The following is an 11,570-nucleotide window of genomic DNA, read 5'->3' on the forward strand; positions in this document are numbered from 1 at the left end:
CCCCACAAAAAACAACACCCCCCCCCCCCCCCCCCCAAAATGAACAGCTTTTCAAAACCTTATTTTATGCCGCCTTTATATTTAGCATCCAATCCTGAGTACAGTACTGCTTTAGAGTACGTATATGTTCTTTTTCTGCTTCTTTGGTTCCCCTGTCACTTCAGACTGTCTCTCAGAAGTAATAATTTGTGTGTGGAAGAAAAAAAAGTTGAGCTGCTAACAGGATGCATATTCCCCATCCCCCGTAAAATAACCTAGGAACCCATGTAAATGAAGCATAAGGTTTGTAATGAATTGGGCTGATGGCGATGATGTGTTCAAGTGTATCTCCCAGAGTTCATTAACTTAATGTAATATACAGTGGCAAGAATGATACCTATGATTACTCCAATTAAAATTATAGTTTTGTGCTTTTCTGTGATGCAAGTTAGTGCTGTGAGAACATGAAACACACCTCATAAATGCCACCCAGCTGCAAAAGTGACAAAGTGAGCCTGCCAGCTTTTCCTAGGGGCAGCAAGAATAATAAGAATGGCTGCAACTGGCTTTTGTTACTGCTGGAAGCTGTGGAAGCTCACCAAGCATGGTAAGACCAAGGCAGTCAGACTGCGATAGCATTGCTCAACAAGTGATTAAAATACACTAGGGAAAACGTGGAAAAATATACTCTTAAATGGAAATGAAAATTAAGTAAATATCATTGTAAGTATATGGTATGTGGATACCACTAAGAGAAGGCTGTAAGCGAGTGAGGATAGCACACCATCCTGCTCAAAAAAAGTATAGGATTAAAGCTTTGTTCTGTTTTGAGCTCACTGCTTATTAATAAAGAGTGGATGGTAACTGAGGAGATGAAGAGACTGTATTGTGAGATACCACAGAGCACGGCATGTGTGATGTTCCTTCTGAAGCCATAATAACCATTTGATTTCTGACCCTGAGGTGAATTTTGTGTACTCATATGCACGAAGGAGGTGAAAGGATGTGCACTGAGCTATGCCCTTCTTTCCAAACTGTGTTTTCAGAAGAGATATAATTGAGGCATAAATAAAATAACAAAGAAGGCTTTTGTAGACATATATTATTATTTCAAACTACCAACAGTTGTCTTTGCACTAGCTGGTATTTTAGAGTCCTGAATTTTAAATGGCACAGCTCTCCTTTACCACCTCCTATAAAAAACACTCAATAGGGAATACATCTTAAGGGAAAATTCTAGAAACCAGATCTGTTCCAGGACTGTTCCAGAAACAGTCCTAGGAGCTTTGAGTTCCTTGCTCATCTCCTATTTGTCCCATGACATCTCTGAAAATAAAGAATACAGCTCTAAACCTGACATTTAGCAGTAGGTGAGTCCCCAGAATTGAGGGCCTAGGGCACGGCAGTTGCTTGAACTCTCCACTGTTACGTGGGATGCCAAAAGGCCTCCCCCTGCTGCTTTCCGTTCAGAGGAATGGGAAACCTATGGATAAATCACCACCTGCAGCGCGTGCTACGGACACCGTAAGCAGCTCTCACGGGCGCTCTGTAATTACACAGGTGTTCCTCTAACATTACACGATCAGATGGCTCCATCATGTCCCTTTCTTTCTCTGGATAATGCTTCTGTAGGTGTCGGGAGCACTGAACTCTCCCCGTGTTCAATCAGTTGTGCCTTCGTGCAGTACAACCATCACTTCCCGATGCTCCTGGAGCTGGCACTCTTCTCATACTAGAGGTTGTCTTCTGCTGCTTCTTCAGTGCTGTAATAATGTTTTGTGTTGTGAGCTATCCAAACCCATGGTGATTGCTGTCAGTAAGCATCTACACCTTCCTTCTGTTAGAGATTTCAGGCACTGCTGTTAGAAAGGTGCAGCTGGCTTTGTTCTCTTCAACAGAAGCTTTTTTGCTAGCATTTAGTGTAGCTGAGGTGTGATGTGAGACCAAGTATCAATGCATCCTTTCTGCATCTGAGGGATCTCTGTACTGAAAAGGAGAGCAGCTGGGTGGTATGATGCAATGCCAACTCTTTCAAAATTAAACCGAGAGCACAGTTATCAGGTGGGAGAACCACCGTAGTAGCAAATTGTTAGTTTGTTCCTAGATGTGGTTCAGAAAAATACATTTTACCAGAAAATGTTTCTGCCTTTCTCATTGCACTCTCCTTCTTCTCAGGATCACAGTCTATAATAAGCAGTGAATTTATGAATACTAAAAACTTGAAATTTCCTAAAGATTCTTAATAAAAATGGCTGATTTTTTTTTTTTTCCCTTTGCAAAAACCAAGCCTCTGTGCCATTTTACAATCTAATACTTTAGATTTTCTCCATTTCTCCTGGTTTTGTCTTGGCAAGCCTTTATTCAAACAAGAAACTGGGGAGGTCTCTTGATGACAGAGGGTATCAAATCTCACCCTGAGAAGCTGGTGTTTATTCTGAAGTGGTCTAAATATTGTTTGTTAAAAAAATCTACAAAATCTGCCTTTTTTTTTTTTTTTCTATATTTCTTAATAAAGGAAACAAGATTGAGGATCTGTTCTTCAGTTAACCTTTTCCTGTCAAAGTTTAAAATAAGTTTAGATTCAACAACAAGGCTGCTAATTAATGCCTGCTTTTTTTACCTAAATTTGGACTAAATGAAGGTGACTTTTATGCTTTAAAGGCTTCCTTCTTTGTGCCTGAAAGATCATTCCTGTAAACAAAAATTGTGAGCCAATTTTGAAATTACCTTTACTTCTGCTGTTTACGGGATCCTCAAACCTTCTTTACTTCAGAAAGCATGCAAAGGTTATAAAACTGTGCTTTGGGAGCACCTGTAGCCATGAGCACTTAACCCTCCCTCCACAGTCACCTGGCAGTGGCTGTGGGAGCTGTACTGGGGCCTAGACGGGAAGGAAGGGTTTGTGGAAGCCACTGCTTTAGATACCTGTTAGTTTGTGCAACCTGCAGTTGTATTTCTTTTCAAGTTAACAATGAGGGAATATCTCCTGCTGTGCAGAGCCCAGGACTCTTAAATGGCCTTTCACATCTCTTCCCGAAGGTTAGTCCCTTGCTTTCTTTGTACATCACTCAGCAACAGATTTTTGGCCCTTTGCAGATTAATCTGCATATTTCAGAGCATGTAAATGGATCTAAATTAAGTTGCAGATAATAACATGCATATCCCATGCTTTGAATGTCCTGGAAAGGACTTTAGAAACATCAGACTATGTAGAACATATTTTTCTACATTTATTTCTTGCATTGGTGTAAAAAGACAGGGATTTTGAGAGCTGGATGAATATGACAGTAGCAGAGCATAATTTTAAATTGATAATGAGAAGAACAAACCATGGTAACATAATGCCCCCTATGGTTTGTAAGGCAGTATGTACAACAGCTTTAAGGGCAATGCTTCCCTACATACCTTCTCTTAGAATCAGAATTATATGTCGTGCTCCTCAGCTAGAGAGGAAAAAATACCTGATTGGATTTTATTAATAAATAGGTCAGATACTGTTAATTCAGACGCTTTAAATCTCCTCCTTCTTTTTGGAGATTCAAAGCAATTGGATCAAAAGTGGTTTTGAGTGATGTAGAAGCAGCTGAACTTACTGCACTCATTCGGCAGCCAGCCAGGGTGGGAAAGCATCCCGGGGGAAGGCAGGACCGGCCCGGAGTGAAGCTCTCTGTAATTGAGGGAACGGCCGCTTGATGGCAACATCCTACCGCACATGGGGACCGGTGCCAGGGGGACCGCGGAGCCGGGGACACGCACGGTCACAGGACACGGCATGGCTTCTCCAGAACGGCTGCACGTAAGGCTCTCATCCGCCGGGTGCTGTGTGTGTCTGGACGGAATGTCCGCTCACGAATTCCCTTGTTGGACGGTTTCCTTTAGCATGTTGGGGGTCCTTCAGGAAGCCGGCCCTTTCCAACAGGGTGGGCAGAACATGTTTGCAGAGTGGGGAGTCACCCCAGCAGTAAGTTGTGCAGGAGGTAACGTTTAAATAATGATAGGACATTTTGCTGATAAATTAGTGCTCGTTTTTTGTCCTGCTACCCCATGTCCCATTTAAAGGCAAGCCTTCCCTCTTGTTCCCTCCTTCCCTTTATGGTCTCATGGTGCCAGTGAGGGCAGAAGCAGCATCTCAGACCTGGGAGAGAAGCAAACCTGCCCGTTCACGCACTGTGGGGGGAGAGCAGTGCCCGGCCAGGCAGCCCTGCCCTGCACCTGCCGGGGATGCCCAGGGAGCTCCATGCAGGGCAGTGAAGTGATCCAAGACCGAAACTGGATTAAATTAATTATGCCCACCTCTGAGCTGTGGATTGGGAAACACCCTAGGACTGGTTCTCTTTCAGTTCCCACAGAGCTCACAAATTCACTTTTAAGCCTTCCCAGTGAGAAAAGAAACGGCTGATCCTTGTATGGTGGTGGGCTCAGGGGAGACCCACAGGTGCCTAGCAGTGCACATGTAAAGTGAGAAGAAAATCCGTGAGGGTTGTTGCACGTCTCCAAGGAGCCCTGAAGAAAATGTGTACAAGCTAGATATTCAAACAAGTTGGCTTTGTGTCACATGGTGGAGGAGATATCTCCCAGGCCCAATGTTTGAAGATCGTGTCTTGGATCGTTTTGTGTTTCAAGCCTTAATAACCTCAATTACGCATTTCTATTTCAGTAATTACTGAAAAAGTCATGGTTATCATATATTTATGTCTTTGCAATCTGGGTGCTGGGTGGGAGGGGAAAATACAGAGGCAAAGTGAGAGTCACCGGCAATAACTGTTGCATGTTGTCAGAACATAATGAAAATTACTTTGGTCTTCTGCTTTTAAGATGGACTCCTGCTAGTAAAGTGTAGGCAGACTGATTAAAGAGTAAGTACAATTAGAACTCTGGAAAACCCCAGACATTTCATTTCACTGACATTTTAGGATAATATGATGATAGTAATATATAATAATATAATGATTATTATTATAATAAGCCTCTTGCTACCTTTCAGGTGCTGCCAAGTGCATACCTGGAGCAGGGAATGTCTCTTCCTCACTTCTGCAACAGTCATTTATGTGTTGGGGCTGGGACTGAAAATACATGTCACAGGTAAAATTGCCACAGCTAAGGTTGGACAAATGGTTGGTATTTCAGCTACTGGTCCATCGGCATATATACAGTTAAAATTTAAAATCCATGAAAAGACATAATCACAAGGTTTGTGAAAAATGAGGCAGTTTTCCTTCTCTTAATGATGGGGATCTCAAATGAGTTGAGTTGTCAATGGGAGAGCAAGAGGTTATATACTTTTCCATAATCTATAAAGCTTCTTCAGAATCATGTCATTAGCTTTCCTGGGGCAGAGCACAGCAGAGCTAATAATGCAATTATGGTTCATGTAGTTAAAGTATGCTATTGATATTTTTTTTTTCCCAGGAGGCCTTAATTTCTGGCAGTTCTAATCATCTTCATTGTACAGCTGTATGGATTCCATGTTTCACTCTGAGGGAAATAAAATTGCAAATAAATACCATCTTTCCTGATGTCTCTGTAAATGCCAGATTTAGTAACCATTAACCAAATGTTGGAGTCTATAAAATGTAATGTATAGTTCTGTGTGTATATATATGTATAGAGAGAGAGAGGCCACATTCACATACCAGTCACCAGAACATAACCAGAGCAAACTATTATGCTGGAATAAACAAGAGTAGAATTTCCTCTAATATTTCATTATTCTCATTTCTTGCTGCTGTAATTAATTACATTTTCTGGTTTTGGCATGCTAGGTCTCTCTCTGTCTTTCTACTGTATTCAAGCTGTAAGTATTAGAGTAAAATAGTATAATTACCACATAAAAATGGTGTGTGTGTGTTTAGCAGGAGGGAGATTCTTCTTTTAACTTCCCATTCTTTTGAAAAAGTCTGGAACTTGGAGTTCTGTATATTTACCTGATACACAATGAGAGCTGGCAAGCATAGGTTAATTAAGATGTTATTTATTCTATTATTAAGCATTAATTTAGTACTCCCATTAATGAAAAATCACTTAAAAAATTCTATCTGTGCCAATCCCCACTACAGCAAAAATATCAATCCTGAGATGTTGAAACCCTAATTAAAAAACATAAAATATGAAATAAGGATGTTGCCTGCTTCTGTGGTCTCAGTCTTCCATGATGAAGGTTCTTCTGAGAGGATAGATTATTAGAGCAATGAATCTCTGAAGGGACTGCCCTGTTTTCTTTTGTGGGGGGGAAAGTTTCTCTGAACTTCTGTATTTCTTCTGAGTAAACTACCAAAGACATTACAAAGCCTTTAGAAAAGACACATGATGAAGCGATGATAAGGCTTGTTAATAATTTTGCTGACATTCATCCTTCTTTAACATGCCTGGGACATAAACAGTAGGAAATTAACACAGAGAATAATTGCTATTAGGTGCACGAAGAAAAAACAAAGGTATGAGAGGGACATGCTAATTAGGCTTCCTTGATGGACCACATGGAGATGAAAAGGAGATGAAAATAAAAGCAGACAAAGCTGAAGTATTTAGACAGCATTGCAAGAAATTGTTGTCTGTGACAATGAACTCTCCATGATCTTAAAGTCTTTAGAGACGATATCCATCATTTTCCTGCATACATCAGAGGCAGGGTAGCACCAGGGTTTCACTTTGGGGTCTCATGGGATATCCAACAGTACTGATCAATCCTAAGGGAGCTGGGACAGGGAGACAGCTGGACCAACTTCCCACCAGACTGTCTTACTATGGAAATAGAGCAGCTCCTGCCATTCCCCTCTCTGTGCTGGCTGGAGGAGAGAGGAACTGTGCAGCCATCAGCTGGCAGACGTGTTAGGGAAGTTCACATGGCTTTTCCACGTCAATGCATATTTTTAAGTTGTTCAACTCTTTCTAAAAACTCTATTCTTGGTAATTGTTTTTCTGTTACGTAATAACTGTTTTGGCTTCTATGTTTCAGTAAAGCATTGAAAATACTCAGCCTGGGAGTTTGAAATACGTAAGCAAAATGCTGTCAAGACATACTAATTAGAAAAATTGTGCACACACAACCTCCTAGTGTTCACTTTTGCTCTCATTTGTTTTACAGATGGTGCTAGGTCAAAGAAGCAGCCTGTCTTTGCAGGACAAGCAGTTCTGAAGTTCCGAGCATCTCTACATTTTCATCTATGCAGAAGTTTTCTCCTTAGCCTTTTTTGCTTACCTAAGCCATTGGTGATTTGCTTACGGTTTCCTCTCCTCTTTTACTTCGTATAACAGGAAACATGCAAAGTGTTTTGCTGGAATCAAAAGTACAAATTTGTTGCTTTTGGAATCAAGAACAAATGGAAAAACTTGTGGGGTTTTTTTTTTTTCTTTTTGTTCTTTGCCAGTAACTGACCTGTGATACAGGAAGAGAGGAATATAAAATAAACTTGGAAAAAAGAATTAGGTTTCCACATCTGCTTTAAGCAGACTAATGCATGAACATGTCTATAAAAATGAGTGATGGGACCAGTAGGAAAGTGGCCACTCAGTGACCACTGAATGGTCCAGGCAAACTGAGGCACAAAATGCCTGCTGTGCAGCTTAGTGTCCTGGATGAGTTCCTAGGATTTTATTTGACCCAGTTGGGATGCTAATGGATAACTCTTATTATATGGTTTTTCTGGAAAACCACAGAGGGTAAGGATTGTAATAAATTCCATGAGTTACCCCTATTGGTTATCAGTAGAAAATAATACGAAAAATAAAATTACCTGGAATTCTGCAAGAACTACTTTTTTTAGTGGGCCACTACCACCCCTTCAGTAGGTAGAATGTCCTAAATGCAGTAAATGAAAAACCAAAACATGTTCAAATTAAAAGAAAACACTAGTAGTTGTGCTGTACTATTGGGTAGAATTTCAAACCATTGATACTAAATGTAGAAAACAAATTGGATTGAGATTCTTAATTCCTTTTATTATTTTTTTAGGGGATGAAAAGCTTTATCAGGACTAAGCTCATCTAAAACTTATTATTCTTTCAGTATGCTAATTAATAGAGCAGGATCATGGATTTGTTAATTAAAATAAGATACCTCAGGGAAACTGAAATTAATTTTGCTGTCCTAATAGAGTTACCATTACGCCATTAAATCTTATGGATGTCTTACCCATTTCTCTTCTTTTCCTTTTCTCAACAAGTAAAAAAATGTTTTATTTAGTTTGAATTTAGAATCAGAATATTGAATGGTGACTTTCTGAAAAAAGTGGAGAAGATCAACCAATAATCTTGGAATAGCTTGGTTTTCCAAAAATGCTAGAATGCAGCCTTCATGTGAGTGTCAGGACTGATCACCTCATGTGCTCTGAATGAGCACAAAACTGTTCACCTTTGGATCACCAGGTCTGAGCTGCTCTGTGTAACTTGTTAACAGTCACTTCAGCAGCCTGCTAGAATAACCTGGTAGTGTTGGCTTATATTCTCCAGAGCTAGAACTAGCAAAACTCAGCTGCTGGGCAGGTATTGTAATGATTGCTAAAGATATATTGCACCTTAAATGGAATGTCTTCCACAGACGGAAGGTGGTATCTGACAGCAGATCCTGTGGTGCACTGGGTATGTCCGTGTTGGTGATTTAGTTCATACAGAGTGTTTTAGGGGAATCTCCTGGTCATCCCTACCTGCAGTGCTTGAGAGTAGTTTTGGCTCAGTCCTGCAGTGTGCAGACTGATTCCTGCTAGTGGGACCAAATTGGAAGATAAGCTCCAGGAGCACACCAAAAGGTGTTCAGCTGAAGAGCCACCCAAGAGCCGAAGCAAAGCCCAGAGGCACCAAGCACGGTGAGCCCTGGGTGTCTCCTCTTTGTGCAGGGTTGCTGCTGCTGTGCTGTGCTCTTGGTTAACAAGGGTAGAGTTTGGGTTGACCAGATCTCACCTGGACCTGCCTTGGCAGGAACTCATACTGCTGGCCTGAGAGTTGATGCCAACCTTGATTTCAAAGTTAGTCATTTTTCCAGAAGGAAAAGCACCTGGAATATCCTCAGTGTTTTCTGATACTCTGACTTTTCAGTACTCTTGCTTCCAGTTTAGTTTCAGAGGAGAGAAAGGGAGAAGGAGGGGTAAATGTCAGAGAAGTACTAGTTTTTCTTCTACAGCAAAGCACAATTCTTCTAATTTTGCTTGATGAATTTTCAAGGCCATCAAAGAAATTCTCCGTAATCACCAAGAGTGTTAATTGCAATTTGTATCCAAGACTTCTGTCATTCAATGTACTAGAAGACAAAAATAATCTTACTAATATACCAGTGTATACTGTCTACTTTATTATTTTATTATAGGCTTAAATGTGTGAAATTTAGTTAGAGACAAGCACTAAATCTAATTTTTAGGGACTGCTGAGCATTTGCAGTTTGGTTAGTCCTGTAAAAGCTTCTGACTTCCCAGGAAGAATGTCTGCTGTTTGCTTTCAGCCTGTGAAGTGTTCAGAGGCATTGGTTACATGTAAGGACAGGCAGGATGCAGTTCTGTTACTGTTCAGTCTGTGTTTAATCAGCAAACAGAATTTGAGGTGTTTTGTGAATTTCAGTTGAACTCAGCAGATGGTTTCAAGTAAAAATAACAACAGGTGAAATTAATTTCAACCTCTCAAAATAGATTAATGACAGTTTACTAAACTAAGCAGAAAAGTATCCTAAAATATCTTTGTTTCCAATACACACTTAAATCAAGTAAACTCTGTGCCTCTAGTGTGCTCTTGCTACAGAGCTATAAAGTTATTCTTTCTCACACTCAAACTCAATTAATGTTAAAGGATATTTATCTGGACCAGAATAGATCTTCAGGATAGATTCACCTTCAGGATAAATGTAAAAAGATTCCCTGAGAGTGTTCATTATTTGCAACAAAATCACTCGGAAGTGAGAGACCAGTTTGAAAATTTCGCCATGACCAGTGACGAGTTTTGGTACAGGTTTTGGCGCAAGACATACTCAGGTCTTCTATGCTGCTCCTTCCTGGCCTTATTTTTTGCTTAAATCACATGGCCTGCTTACATAAATCAGTCTCTTGATGGCCACACTTCCTCTACTTGCATTCTAAAACCGCTTAATGTGATTAAAGTCTAAATATTTGGTTCTGGTGTTGAATTCAGATTTTGGACTGATTGCTTTGTGCAACTGTTTCAGAACTGGTAGGAAACCAGAACATGCATGAGCTTAGTGACAGTGCCACAGCCCCTTGAAGGTTGTGTTTTCATAAGAACAAGATTTTAGAGAGTATTAAAAAAACCAAAATCTCAATGCAACAGAAACCCACCTCCAAAAAAAACCCCTGACAAAACCAAAAACCAAACACATCTGTTCCCCCAAAACCTCCCAAACAGACAAACCCCATGCCAAGACTTTCTTTTTTTCCCTGTGTCACGATTTGGTATGGAACCTGCTTTATGAGTTTCCAGTGGATGGTTGTGTTTTGCTGACATCTATATTTAGTTTCTGATCCACATCAATACTTGCTGGGGGTAGCACTAAAACTTTTGATACATATTCAGTACCATGTGCCACCTCTAAACACAAATGCTTGAAAGGTTTCTTCCCTTACACAATCACTTTAAGATTGCTATTTTGATCCCATTTCTCCCAGTTGAGTTAAATGCAAAATAAAGATCAGGTTGCTGGAGAGTTGTTCTGTTAAAGATTGCGTTTTGCTGTTAATTGGTGCACGACAGACGCCTTGTGTAACAGCTACCTGACAGTGCTACCTCAGGAGGCAGATCCGCAGCGTGTGCGCTCCGTGCGCTGCCGGCACCGGGACCTGCCTGCGGAATTCCAGCGTGATTGCAGATGTCCTTGGAGGGGAGGAGTTCCTGGAGGCACCAGCTGAAGCAAGACGCCTCACAAACAAAAGTTTCAAGGTGAGAACCCTACTAGATGCAGCTGATTTAAGAAATTGGTTATTTTTTTTTCTCTCCAGTGCAGAAAGCAGTACTGGGTAAAATAATGTAACTTGGGGCTTGTAATTGCACGGGGTCACACTCTGATAGTTATGATCATGCTCAGCATTTCTCCCTGTGCTAAAGGGAAGATAAGGGAAGAAAGAAGGCTATAATATTTCCTATTAAAAAAAAAAAATTTGCAATAACAATGCGTTTTAATGCTGGTCACAATTGATATTTTGAGGAAAGGAAATTTAGAATGGAAACCGATTGGTGATGACCCCTCTCAGCAGCAGGGAAGCTCAGGCTTTGCCTAGTGATGTTCAGGTGCATTTCCTGATGCTTGTGTACTGCTCTTAGGCTGCTGCTGGATGGCACAGGGTGCCCCTGGCTGCCTGTAGCTCATGAAGGGCCGGTGGGGAGGAGCTGAGCTCTCTTGCCTGAACTTGTGGAGATTGTGGGGACAAGGGGAGGGGCAGTTTCTTCTTACCTAGAGGAGTCCGTAGTGATACGGTGGGGAAAGGGGAGTGTCATCTTCTCCCTGCTGAGTACAAGGACAAATACCTCACACCGGGTTTGTGGAGCAGTTTTCTGAGCAGCAGGGAGCAGGACGAGAAATCAAACAGCTTTTCCTAATACTTTGAAATTTGTTACTGTCTCCTGTTTTTCTCTGAAGCTATTTTTTTTTAAACCATTGC

General features: G+C 40.9%; 1 protein-coding gene across 8 annotated transcripts in view; it reads left to right on the forward strand.

Annotated features, from left to right (window-relative positions):
- LOC103624856 (phospholipid scramblase family member 5) overlaps positions 1–11,570 on the forward strand; it is a 75,870-nt gene that overhangs the window by 46,612 nt on the left and 17,688 nt on the right. For 5 of the 8 annotated variants that reach the window (XM_017726466.1, XM_017726464.1, XM_017726465.1 and 2 more), the window contains exons 2-3: positions 4,964–5,061; positions 7,064–10,851. The gene's annotated coding sequence lies outside the window, so the exon portion shown is untranslated. Of the gene's footprint in view, positions 1–3,588; positions 3,776–4,963; positions 5,062–7,063; positions 10,852–11,570 lie in introns of all 8 variants that reach the window. The other 3 variants (XM_017726460.1, XM_017726461.1, XM_017726463.1) reach the window with 3 other exon arrangements.

Source organism: Corvus brachyrhynchos, unplaced genomic scaffold (genome assembly GCF_000691975.1).
Source record: "Corvus brachyrhynchos isolate BGI_N302 unplaced genomic scaffold, ASM69197v1 scaffold221, whole genome shotgun sequence".
Classification (NCBI taxonomy): domain Eukaryota; kingdom Metazoa; phylum Chordata; class Aves; order Passeriformes; family Corvidae; genus Corvus; species Corvus brachyrhynchos.